This window comes from Pteronotus mesoamericanus, unplaced genomic scaffold (assembly GCF_021234165.1).
Source record: "Pteronotus mesoamericanus isolate MK-2021 breed Mesoamerican mustached bat unplaced genomic scaffold, CSHL_Meso_final contig_20, whole genome shotgun sequence".
NCBI classification, from domain to species: domain Eukaryota; kingdom Metazoa; phylum Chordata; class Mammalia; order Chiroptera; family Mormoopidae; genus Pteronotus; species Pteronotus mesoamericanus.
Genome location: NW_026555085.1, coordinates 34,183,285 through 34,196,886, shown reverse-complemented (window position 1 = coordinate 34,196,886; position 13,602 = coordinate 34,183,285).

The following is a 13,602-nucleotide window of genomic DNA, read 5'->3' as shown; positions in this document are numbered from 1 at the left end:
TAAGTTTTTGCTTTGTAGGATACAAATCTTTCCAAAATATATAATACACATACCATATTGGCAGATTGACAAATATAACCACTACAGTTACCATTTATTGAAGGCCTGATATAAACCAACTACTATGTGCATATTATTAATAACTGCTATACTAACCCTGAAAAAAAGATATTACTAACTCTACTCTGTAAATGGGAAAACTGAAACCCTGGGAGTTCAAATAGCATACCTGAAACTCTCCAGATAATGAGTATGCCACCCGCATCTGAGCCCAGGTCTGGCTGACTCCAATCCTTCCCCTTCTTACTACCTCCCATGCCCTTGGAGGACAGCAGAGGAGAGCCTTGGGTCTCTGTTACACTAGGTATCCTGCTGGGAAACTTGACCGCCGGCTTCATTTATTCCATTTAGAAAAGTGGTTGCTATAACTGCTTCACAGATGAGAAAAGTTAGTTGCAGAAGCTGAATGTTATCTAAAGCAAATCAGTAGAGGAGCGGGGATTTGAAATTATTCTGTTTGACTTCAATTTCCATGTTTGTTCCCTCCTAGAGCTGTCATTCTAAGAAGAAGATATATTTGCTTGTGCCACAACAAATACGAACTGTAAATACTGAAGTCCAATTGAGATGCACAGCCAAGTTGGACTATGCATATCATAGATCCAACCTACTATATTTTTTCAATTCTTTTGACTGTTTTGTTAGTTTTGATTGTCTCCTGAAGATGCCAGGTACTTCTCACTAGGGAAGTTGCTAACCTGGAGTAGGGTCTTTTTTTTCCTTCTAATTCAATTTTACAAACTTGAAGACTAATAATAAAATCTAGTTATGATTACGCATAAACCAAGAGCATGCTAGGTTCTCCTATGAATTAACAGTATGGATTTAATTGTTTGGACATGGTTAAATTACTTAAGAAATTCTGCACTATCTTTTGGCTTTCTTTCTGGTTCTTGACTGTTTTTCAGAAGCTCATAGATTGAATTTTGGATGAATAGGATGTTACTATATTACCGAACCACACTTTGCATTCAGGATATGATAGCATGCAACAAGGATCAGTGCTACTCGAAGTGTGGTCTGTGGATAGGTATCACCAAAATATTATTAGAAATGCAGATTTCTAAGCTCCATCCCAAATCTACTATATTAAAATTTCTGGTGGTGGGATCTAGAAGCCAGCATTTACATCAGCCCCTCAAGTGATTAGTTTGCATTGGTTTAGATTTTGAAGTGCCCAGATTTCTCATAAAAGCCTTCTCCAAGTGAAGCTTGGATTAAGCCAAGCATGACCTTGAGTAATTGTGCTGTGACTCAGTTTCTTCTTCTGTCATATGGAGATAATAATAAAGTGGTCTAAATGATTAAATAAAATATCCAGATGTATATTACACACACAGACACACATCAGAGAACACTGAGAACCGTATAATGTGCTCAATAATATTAGCTTCAAAAATGACTGCCTCCACAATCAATGATATTTTCAAATGATATGTTTTGCATATTCACTCTCATTATGATATTGCTGCTATCACTAATGCAAAATTGCTCACATTTGGGCCATTGTCTTCTTATTTTATCTTCATAGAGAAACTGGGCCACTTTCCACTCTGCTCAGCATAGGAGGATTCTAACTATCTTGATTTTTGAGAACATAAAGATTGATGAATTTCTTGCTAATCACAATACATATTTTCAACAGACGTTGGAGATAGGTGTCTCCACTAAAAGAGAGCAACAGAGTAAAAAGAAATATTAAGAACACCAGAGGTAATTAATCAATGACTGAGAAACCAATTTTATCAATTCCTATTTCATTCTTCAGACACCCTCTCCTTTATAAATGTGTGCTTTCTAAATCACCCAATTTCTTAAAAATAACAATGTAAAAATTTTCATATTTGGGGGAGTTCCTTAAGGTTATTTTTTAATATTTTTTCAACTTTCTCATTTTGAAAAGAAGAGTCTGGCCTTATTTTAATCTATTAATATGGGCTTGTGAATATTCTTTTCCAGTACCTCAGTACTTTCCTCAGGAAGTATCAAAATTTCAATCCATTGTCCTTTTATACAACTTCCCAATTAGTCTGTGGGACAGAGTTTTGCCATTACAAGATAAATGGTATAAGATATATGCTCCTAAATTTGTTTGAAACTATGTGTTATTTGTAAAAGAGCAAATAATAAACAAAATAATAAAAGCATTAAAGTAAAAATATATGGTTAACAGAATCATGTTGATGCTGCTGTAAGAGAATATAATGAATCAAACCACACACAATCCCTCAAACACATGTCTCTATGAAGATTATCCATCATTATGATCTAATTCCATAAGCAGGCTCTACCTTGATATTTTACTTAAAAAAATGAATGTGGGTGAAATATATAGAAATTATGCTTAATTGTTGCAGTAGCATTGCTAAAACATTGACCTAAAATTATCAAACCTAACAGCAAAGGAATGCATATATAAATAAAGTAAAATATGCTTTTCTCTGGAAATTACAACTGGTGTAAGAAATTATAATATTTGAAGAAAAGTAACCGGGAGTGGCATACACCACAGAAAATTAAATGTCAGTCAAGCATATTAACTAATAAAGTTTCTGAACTAATCACCTAGCCAGAGAGTTTGGGCTAACACAAATAATCAGCATGTGAAGAGAAAAAAATATTCAAAACACCCGCAAGATGAAATAAAATAAAATTATTTTCTACAATAACTTAAAAAAGATTTGAAGAATTCCAAATAAACAACTGGTTGAAATAGCTTTTAATTCTAACTATTTTGCATGATTCAGAATGCTCTCCTCCTGAAATAATGTGGGTAGAAGAGAATATGTGTAAAAGAGAAACCACAGGAGAGTCATCTATTACAATATCTGAAGAGGGATCACAAATAACAGTCTAGTTTGGTAGCGTGAATGTCCAGGCCACATTTTGCTTATTACAATCCACGGATGCTTGCACACGGGTAGGCAGCCATAAAGTCATGGCTGGATGCAGTTACCATTTTACTACAGATATTAGAAGCTAACAGAGATTAACTATCTATTTTTATCAGTTTGCAATGAATAAAAAATATATAGTTTCATCAATTTTAAGAGGAAAACAGTCCAATTAATGTCCAAATGCATTAATGCTTGAAAGCTTACCTAGATCTTTCTTTTCTACTTAAAACCCAAGTTTTAAGTAACAAAGGAAAAAAAGCATGAATAAAAGACTTATGGCCCTGGCTGGGCAGCTCAGTTGGTTAGAGCATCGTCCTGCTACCCCAAGGTTGCAGGCTCGATCCAAGGTCAGGGCACGTACAAGAATCAACCAATGAACTCATAAATACGCGGGACAACAAATCAATGTTTGCCTCTCTTTCTCTCCCCCACTTCCTCTCTACCTCTCTCTAAAAATAAAAATAATAAAAATAAAAAAGGACTTATACTTGTATAGCTTTCTAATACCAGAAATTTCTTATTATTTTTATTTATTCAATATCTCTAAGCAGTCGGTAATGTGTAATAATATTATTTCCATTTCTCAAGTAGACAACTAACTCCAGAGAAGCTGTACTTTTTCTAGGACATAGGGCTGCAACTCAAACCAACATGATCCAACTCCCAGTGTATCACTGTTGTCATCACCTTCAACATGATCATTTCTTACACCCAGTGAAAGTTACCTGCTCTATTACATAGGGAATTCATTGGCTTTTTTGAACACAGATTCACATGCTACTGAAGTAGTTATGGAACACTGTAATACTTCACAGACAGTATCGTATAAGGACAGATCAGGATAAACGGTTCTTTAACCACGTATGGACTTGGACAGGTAAGTTTAACTTAAAGATCACTTTAGAGCAAGAAGGGTAAATATCCATAGACTTCCTGGAGCCTAGACAGGTGAACAGAAAATAATGAAAGCTATTCTGGAGAAATTTCAAACACAGAGGAAACATCTGTAAAACTTTGCAAAATGGGAGTGATAATTATGCTAAGGTACAGACTCTAATGAGTTAATTTAATGTCATGAAATGATCAGGAATCATGCCATGTGGGAATATCAGAGAAAATATTTTACTCACAAAGGAAATAAGACTTCAATAACATATATATTACTAAGGCTACAGAAGAAAGGAATATATTTACACACACATAAATCTTGTAATTAATATAATCTGGGCAGTTTGTTCACTTCAAAAATATTTAAGGAATAAGAATAATGGTAGTGGAACAGTGGAAAAAATAACATATTAAAGTATTAATCTGTGATTTTTGTCCTCGGATTCTCTAGCTCTATTCAAATCAGGCTATTTTCTATTTCTTTGTCTCAAGATTTTTTTTTTTTCTTTTAGAAGATAAAGAAGGACACCGTAGGTTGTATGACAGGAATCCTGGAAGATCCCCCAGTCTTGAAGAGGCTGGAGGTTGGCAGTCCTGGGGGTAGCAGGGACTCACGCAAGGCTACCTGGGAATGCCCTGGGCACGTGGCGAAACCTTTAAGGGGACGGCCGCAGGAAGGCTGTGTATGGGCAAATATAAATTTAAAAAAGATAAATAAAATGAGGCTTAATTCTCCCTGTTGAAAGTAAGGGAAAAGACTCCTCCATCCCATTTTCTTGGAGCATTTACTTTGGAAAATTTGTAAGTTCTCTATTTGAAATATATGCAAATGTTTTTGAAAGCTCAGTAAGCCTCTTGCAGCTTTAAGACCCAGAGATGCCTTTCCCAAGGACATGCAGCCTTTACTCTGAAATGCAATCATCAAGGAAAATAGCACCCCTCTCTCAGCTTCTGCGGGGGGCGGGGGGGGGGAAGTAGGAGGCTAACTTCTCCAGGTGCCTCCCTCCAAGTTACAAAACTACCTCCCATCATAAAGCAAGAGAAGTTCATTTTACCTTTGGATAAAGCCAGTTAGCCAATGGTAGGGTCACCCGATTTACCAAATGAATTTAGGATGAACTGTGGGTGACGAATGGCGCCATCAAGTCTTCCTACTTGAGGACTAGTTACTGTTTATCTTAAGGACACAGGTTGTATCCATCTGGCTATGCAAAAAGGTGAGATTTCTTTCTGTCTTAAAGATGTTAGTGAATTGCCTGTAAATCACATTCTGGTATAATGTTTACTCAATAGAAAAACTGTTTTCATTCTCATCTATCTTTGTGGAGAGGTTTTCTGGGTTGAGAGGAGACTTTGTTTTAGTTTAGTTCCCTAAGAGCTGGACCAGAGGCACAGAATGTCTGCTTCATCGAAGACTGCCATGCTCCAAGTGTGGAATAGAAAGAACCTCCCAGTAGCCTCTGTGGTCACTGATGTGGACTTGAAAACTGCAGAAGCCTTTACAATGCGTTGGTAGTGTACACAAAAGGAAATCTCTGGGAGTCAGGGAGGTACAGTGTCAGGGGGATTAAACTTCACTGATTATTCAGCCTAAATTTCCTGCTGACCTGATAAAATGAAATCTCAGAGGACTGAGTTAAGGAGAGTAACTTAAGATGATTCAAGTGATTTTATGTACTCACCACACAGTTAATACTGCTAAATGTGAAAAACAGAAGACAGTTTAGCAGAATATTTGCATGTGACACAAATTTTGGGGAAAGAAAATCTTCAATGTGAAAAACAGAAGACAGTTTAGCAGAATATTTGCATGTGACACAAATTTTGGGGAAAGAGAATCTTCACGGTATGTATCGGTATCAGCCTACAGCATGAAAGAATGCAGGTCATAGTTGGGGAAGTGGTACTGAAGCTCATAAATTAAAAGTGGCCCAATGCGTTTATTTTCTTTTTGTTTACAAGAGGCCAATAAAAAGAATTAGCATCAATAATACCCTCACTGAGCACCAAAACATGGGAAAAGTATTTCCTGTAATGAGGTGTTAATGTATCAGGATGGGTGTGTCCTCTCTGATAGAAGGAAAGTTGGAAGATATAAATACAAAGAAGCTTTGAAAGGGAACTTTGGATCTTCAGTCTCAAAATTATGCAGTTGGAAAAGCAATCAGAATCATATTTTTAATAAATAGCAGAGTGCTGATTTTAGTAAGATGCTATAAATGGATAAAACTTTGTAGTCAAAGAAAATGAGGGAATCTAAGTAATTATATATACTTCTAATACTTTCAACTATTGAAATGCCACTCTCACAATTTAAAGAGAAAAAGAAGTGAATTTATCATTTATAGTTTTATAATACTCTGTAACTGTTGAAGAATTATTCTAAATACACTAAGAATTCTTTCTCATCCTTTTAAACTTGCAATGTCATAATTTATCAATAATTTAAGAGTGAAAACCAGAGATATGCATTATAATGAGTATATTATAAAAATAGGTTTCTTTTTAGTCTGATGTTAAAATACAGATATCTTACTTGTAATAAAAAGTTTATATACTTTGATGATTAGATATTGAGACAGTTTTCATTTATTAACTTCTAACCATACAGTTAGTTTTAAAATTTATACACTGAGCTTCTTAGGATAATTTCTATTAATAAAAAGGAATTTCAGTTGGACTATATACTTAAGAACCCATGATTTAATAAAAATAAACACAGACACATGTGCACATATATACACACATGTAAGTTCTTTCAGTAGTTTGTATAATGCATTATATATTAGAAAATTACTTACATATTATATTAATGTTATATATGTACTCATATAATATGTAGTTTATTAATGATTACCATATTTTACCATGTATAATGTGCAGTTCTTGGCCAAAATTTTTGAGGGAAAAATAAGAATGTGCATTATACGTGGGTAGTACTAATTCCTTATCTATATGTTTTTAATTCTTTGATTTATGCTTATGCATTAAAAGTGTAACTCTAGAAAGCAATAACAATATCCACATGCAAAATAATGCCCTGGAATACGATAATCGGTTTTATTTCTAAATATAAATTTAAAATTGAATTAAAAAATTAAAACAAAAGATTTTTTTTTCCTAACCGTTTGTGCAAAAATGTGGGTGTGCAATATACATGGGAGTACATTATACACAGCAATATATGGTATGATGTCAGATATTTAGCTAAATCACTTATCTATAATCATTTTATTTAATATTTCTAAGCCAATGAAAAAATGTATTATCTCCCACACACAAACACTCACGTTTAGAGATACAGTGGATAAAATTTAAGATGCAATGACACTAATTCTTTTTGTTCTACTCAGGGCTGATTAGTAGTCTTGATTAAAAGATTGTACAAAAGCGCAGGTTGGCAGCAGGCCGCCTGTGGCCTGAGTCCTGCCTGCCACTTTTCATTTGAATGGCCCAGGAACTGAGAATAACTATTTTTAATGGTGAGAGAAAAATCAACAGAACACTTTGTTGTCAATAGTGTAAAATTTCAGTAACCATAAGTGAAGTTATACTGCACCACAGCTCTAGCTATATATTTACATAGATTTGTATATCTGTGACAGGGACTGTAAGACCCACAAAGCCAAAAATATTTATTACCTGGGCCCTTACAGAAAAAGTCTCTGATCCCTATAGAGTAGAAAAATGCTGAAAATTAAATAGTTCTCTAAAATGTAATCATATAGAGGTTCTGAAACAGTAAATAATGTAATAATGAATTCTTGGAAATGCATTCTGTGTTACATCAGTATGAATAGAGCACAGCAAAGCTGTCTTCAGTCTACTTCCAGTTACCTTGGGTTCTGACAATGAACCCTTGATCAAATTCCCATTCATCTGCCTTTTCCAAAATCTCAGCCTACACTCAGGATTACAGATACTGATAAGACAACTCCCCTTCCAACATCTGCAATGACATATCTGAATGACTGCTGTTAGTAACCTAACAAGGATCCTTGCAGTCTAAGCTAAGCAGTAAGGAGATTGGTATTGAACCCAGCCCATTTTCTCTGTGCAGGCCTTGAAACAGAGATAGCGCAAGTGAGTTCCCAATCCTTAGAAGATGGGTTGGATGTGTGACTAAACCCAGACTCTCTAGTGTTCACGCTAATGCTCATCACTTCAGTCCAGCTTGCCTCTTAGCAATGTCGCAGCAAAGTATACCAAGCAGAAATAGGAAAAATCCTGTACAATTCCTAAGCAAAAATAGACAGTGGTTATATATTTATACTCTGTCATTAAGAATTACTCCTGCTAGCCATAATCTCTAGTTTTAAAATATGTTTAAGCATGACATTTATATTTGTATCACAACTGGAAATTAAATATTTATTAAATAATTTAACTTTTAATGCTTTCTGTGAATGCAAACAAAAAATCAGGTTCAAAAGAAAACATCTTAATACAAGCAATTAGAAATAGGAATGATCTTCCAATTGCAGTGATAGGTTATTTGCATTTGTATACTACAAATTAAATGACTATAACCACAGAGTCAAATAAGGCACAGAAGATTATACATTTGCTATAGTCAACTACTTAAGTAGAAGAATTAACTACAGTTACAGTTTTCTGAAATAAAATTAAAAAGAAATAACACTTGCAAAAAGCATTTAGAAGTCACAAAAACATGCAGTAACTTTTACAGAATACTACATTAGACTATACTATTATATTTATTTACCCAAATATTTTCTAATACATTAAACAAAAATCTATGCAGGAAAAGACAGTCTTACAAAGTATTGAAAAGTCTGTCTAAAGACAATCTCAAATGTTTGTAACAAATATAATCACTTTGTAAATCCAACTTGTTTTCTATTTTAATTGCCTTACATATGATGGCAAAAATACAATGCATTATGTATTTGGGTCATATACTTCTAAAAATAAGCTCCTTCTTATAAAAGAGTGAATTGAAAGAACAAATGAAATCAGTCTCTAATAATACCATACTTTGTCAATAACACGTTATCTATTTTTTGTACAACTAAAAGAACTCAACGCCTGTATTTGACTTTCAACCAAACTGTGTGCCTATCAAAAATACAAACTGAAGTAATTCATTCCAGTAAACAATAAAGAACTAACCAAGAAGTGTATTAATCTTATATTACACATTCATAAAATATAAACTAGATTCCTTACAAATCCTAAATGAATGCTCCAAAACATTAAAATCTATCTGCTGCCATCCTTTATCAATCCACCACACCATTCACTCCTGAGGTTGGTTCATACCTGGACTTGGTTAAGCAGAATGGCTTTTGGGGAGCCTCCTTTGATTCTTCTCAACTCAAGTATCTCCCAGAGTCTTTGTGAGAAAAAGAGACCCAAATATCTCTCTCATACCATGTAATCTGAACCAAGTGGAACAGGCAAAGCCAGAGGTCATCGGTTCAAAGAGACAACTCCATAGAAAAACTAAGTATAGTTTTAATGATTTTGTTTTAGAAAACAGATACACTAAAGTGCAAAATTGTGTTTTAGAATTTCAAACATGGGAATTTCAAAAAGACTTAATCCAGGAATAAAAAGTATAGAGAAGTGCGATTCATTCATTCACTCATTCATTTGTTCATTCAGAGTTCGGAGAGTGCTGACTTTATCTGCAGCATTGTGTGTGACAAACGCTGAGCGAGGAAGCACGGGGATGAAGTATGATCCATGTCATCCACGTAATTAGAGCAAAGCAAAGGAATTAAAATGTCTACAAATAAAATGTGATATTTAATATTCCTTTAAAAATTATCGTAAAGAGACTGTTTATAATCTGAGAATTTACCTTGGAAATAAATAATTAATCACCTGATCTGATTTTAAATGCAACAAGCTCTGAGGCAGGTATTCTGGATTTTCAATTACATTCTGTCAACATTTTAATATATAGAAAATCCCCAAACTTCTCTGGCCATACTTTTAATCTCTATCAATAAAGAAATTTTGCCTGTAATACATATAATAATTTCCAGTGTGGATACAACTCCATGAAATAATACAACTGGAAATTACTTCGCAAAACATTTAAAAAGTGCTAAACTAATTAAAAGTAAATTATAAAAGTATTTTTGGGTTCATCTGTACTTACTAAATTATGCCAAGACAAATTCTAATGCCCTTATTTTCTCTGTCACAATACCTTACTTCACCAGTGTGTAACCGGGTACAGCTAGGCGCCCCCAAAGGTGATTTGTAATGGGGTCCAGAAATTGGTGTGTCCAAGAAAAATACAGGATATTCCCCGCGGCGGTCCCCCTGCTCCGCCCCCAAGGTGGCTGCCAAGGGGAACGGGAGGCAGGGAGCAGAGCCATTGAAAGTAATTTTGCATGTCAGTAACAGCAAGATAGCTTCAGACCTCATATGCAAAGGTAGTTATTTTGCACTTCAACAAGGCTCACCAGTAAGGTTTGTAACACTCAAACCAGAATGTAATTGGCAAAGTGGCTTCCCTAGTTGCAGGGCCTGCTGACGGGATCGGAGATGGGGTTGCTGGGGAGGCTTCCCGCCTATCCTGGGACCCAGGCTAGAGGCTTTTGACCACACGGTTTTGGGAGCTGAGTCGGGGCTCAGGAAGCAGGAATGCAAGATGTAGCAGCCATGCAGGTGTCCACCGCCCCCGCGCCCCACCTCCCTTACAGTGTGTGTACATCAGAGTTCAGAGATGGTTTGCTCCACGCCAGGAGGAGACAATGGGAAGACCATGTGGAAAGGAAAGGGGAGAAAGGACTCTTGCTAGCGGGCTGTGAGAAAGTGCTACGTGGTTCTGAACTGAGGACTGGAGATCACAGCGGCGCAGCGGATGGTGCTGGGAACAGCCAGAGGCCTGCTTCGCTGAGCTCTGGACTTCTGTTCTTTTTTTTTCCTTCTGAAGGACGGTACCTCTAACAGGCCTGACTGATCTGACTAGGTAAGGGGTACGGGGAAGGCAGGACTGTGTGTTGGTGGGTGTTTTAAATGGTGGGTGTTTTAAAGGGATTTTGAGATTTAAGGGTAACATTTAGCTATTAATCAAAATCTGTATAATTTTTGAATAAACAGTTCTTTCTTTTTCACCAAACCCTGCCATTGAGAGTAATAATTTCAAGGGCAGCAGGCAAAGGACCTACAACAGAGGGACCCCAGGGAAAGGGGGGCGTTGTTCCAGTAATCGTTCCTGGGACTCCCCCCACAATGGGTCCACGTTTAGAAACAGTTGCAGTTCAGTAGTAAATTCACTGAACTGCAACTAACTGTTACCAAACATTTATAATAATCCAAACATTTTCCTTTTCAAAATAATTTTCATATGCATTAGAAAGCAATTACTTCAAATGTTCATTTGATGTCTGATATAGTAATATTTCATTAAATATTTCCATTATTAGAAACACACTACATATTACATTATTTTGTTTATGTGTATTAGGGAAAAGAATAAAATGATCATAAAGTGTCTTGCATAGCCCTGGCTAGTGTGGCTCAGCAGACTGAATGCCAACCTGCTAACAAAAGGGCCAACGGTTTGATTTCCAGTGAGTGCACATGCCTGGGTTACAAGCTAGGTCCCCAGTAGGGGGCTCTTGAGAAGCAACCACACATTGATGTTTCTCTCCCTGTCTTTATCCCTCTCCTCCCCTCTCTCTTAAAATAAATGAATAAATCTTTTAAAAAATGTGTCTTGCATAAAGTATTTATTTATATGGCACTAACCATTAATTTGAAATTATCATGCTCAAAGAATCAAGTTTTGACAACAAGGCTCATCAAATAAAAAAGATAAAGGAGAATAAATAAAAAGGAAATAGACTTCCAGAAAGTCCAGGAAGCTCACAAAGTCCCAGAGAAGTTGGACCCAAGGAGGCACACACCAAAGCACATCATAACTACATTACCCAAGATTAAAGATAAGGAGAGAATCTTAAAAGCAGCAAGAGAAAAGGAGACAGTTGTCTACAAAGGAGTTCCCATAAGACTATCAGCTGATTTCTCAAAAGAAGCCTTACAGGCAAGAAGGGGCTGTCAAGAATTATTCAAAGTCATGAAAGGCAAGGCCCTACATCCAAGATGACTCTATCCAGCAAATCTATCATTTAGGATGGAAGGGCAGATAAAGTGCAGCCTGCATGAAGTAAAGTTAAAGGAGTTCATCATCACCAAGGTCTTATTATATAAAATGTTAAAAGGTCTTATCCAAGAAAAAGAAGGAGATCAAATCTATGAACAGTAAAATGACAACGAACTCACAACTATTTACAACTGAATCTAAAAAAAAGAAAAACAAAAACAAACTAAGCAAACAACTAGAACAGGAACAGAATCACAGAAATGGAGATCACATGGAGGGTGATTAGTGGGGAGGAGAAGGGGGAGAATGAGGGACAATGTACAGGGAATAAGAAGCATAAATGGTAGGTACAAAATTGGGGGATGTTAAGAGTAGTATAGGAAATGGAGAAGCCAAAGAACTTCTATGTACAACCATGGACATGAACTAAGGTGGGGGAAGCTGGAGGGAGAGAGGTGCAGGGCAGAGGGGGATAAAGGGGAGAAAAAGTTTGACAACTGTAATAGCAGAATCAATAAAGTATACTAAAAAATAAAATAATAGCACAAAAAGAGGAAAGTGTAAATAAAGCTCTGTAGAGTTATCATTTATAGGTTTCACTGGATTAAGGTAGTGTAAATGTAAAATAGATTCTGCTAATTTAAGATATATTCTGGAAACCCTAGAGCCACTAAGAAAAAATACTAAAAAGTACAGTAAAAAAATTCCTGAAATAAATAAAATATCACTAGGAAATACTGTTTAATGTAAAGTGAAAAAGCAGTAGAGGAGGAAGAGAGGAACAAAATATGAGATATAGAAAACAAAATAAAATAGGAGACGCAAATAAAATCCTATCAAAAATAACAATAAATATAAATGGATTAAAAATGCAATCAACAGGCAAATATTGTCAGGCTGGATTTTTTTTTAAAAAGATCTAAGTATGTACTGTCTACACAAGATATACTTTAGATTCAAGATAAAAATAGGATGAATTTAAAAGGATGAAAAAGGATATACAATGTAATTACAACCATAAGAGAACTGAAGTAGCTATATTAATATCAGACAAAATAGGTTTTGCTTGTGACTAATAAAATATTCCCAACTAGTGGCAGCAGTAATAAGGGATCTATCTAGTAATGAAATGTGTTGGATGTCAGACTTCAGGGATATATTGAAAGGTGGGTAGCAGAGTACAGAAAATCTGATTGTTAGTCTTTATGTGTGTCTGTTTTTGCATGCTACTTAAAGTTCACATCACTCAAGAAAATGTCCCATGCACAATGCAAGAACATCATTTTAAAGTCTGGGCTAGAGTTTCTGTGTTAATTTTGGACCTATGGCTGAGTGGCAAACCGAAGCTGCAAGCTCTCACTGCTTGTATCAAAAAAAGAGTCTTTTCAATTGGCAACAACAAAAGAAACCCTCTTATTTTGTGTGCACCATAGGGATAGGTAGTCTTGACAGACATATAAGAGATAACAAGGAAACTCAATTTAACAGAACTCCTGTTCTGATTGATTTAAATAGATTAGTAAGTTTTTACATAATTCAAACATAAGGAAAATAAAGAATCCCCAGAGAAGAAAGAAACTGAACTTCTAATACTTTGAATATGCTTGCCTTTTAAGAAAAATCTATTCTCAAGAGATTGCTGACTTAGAAGCATTTTTATGCAAGAACCTA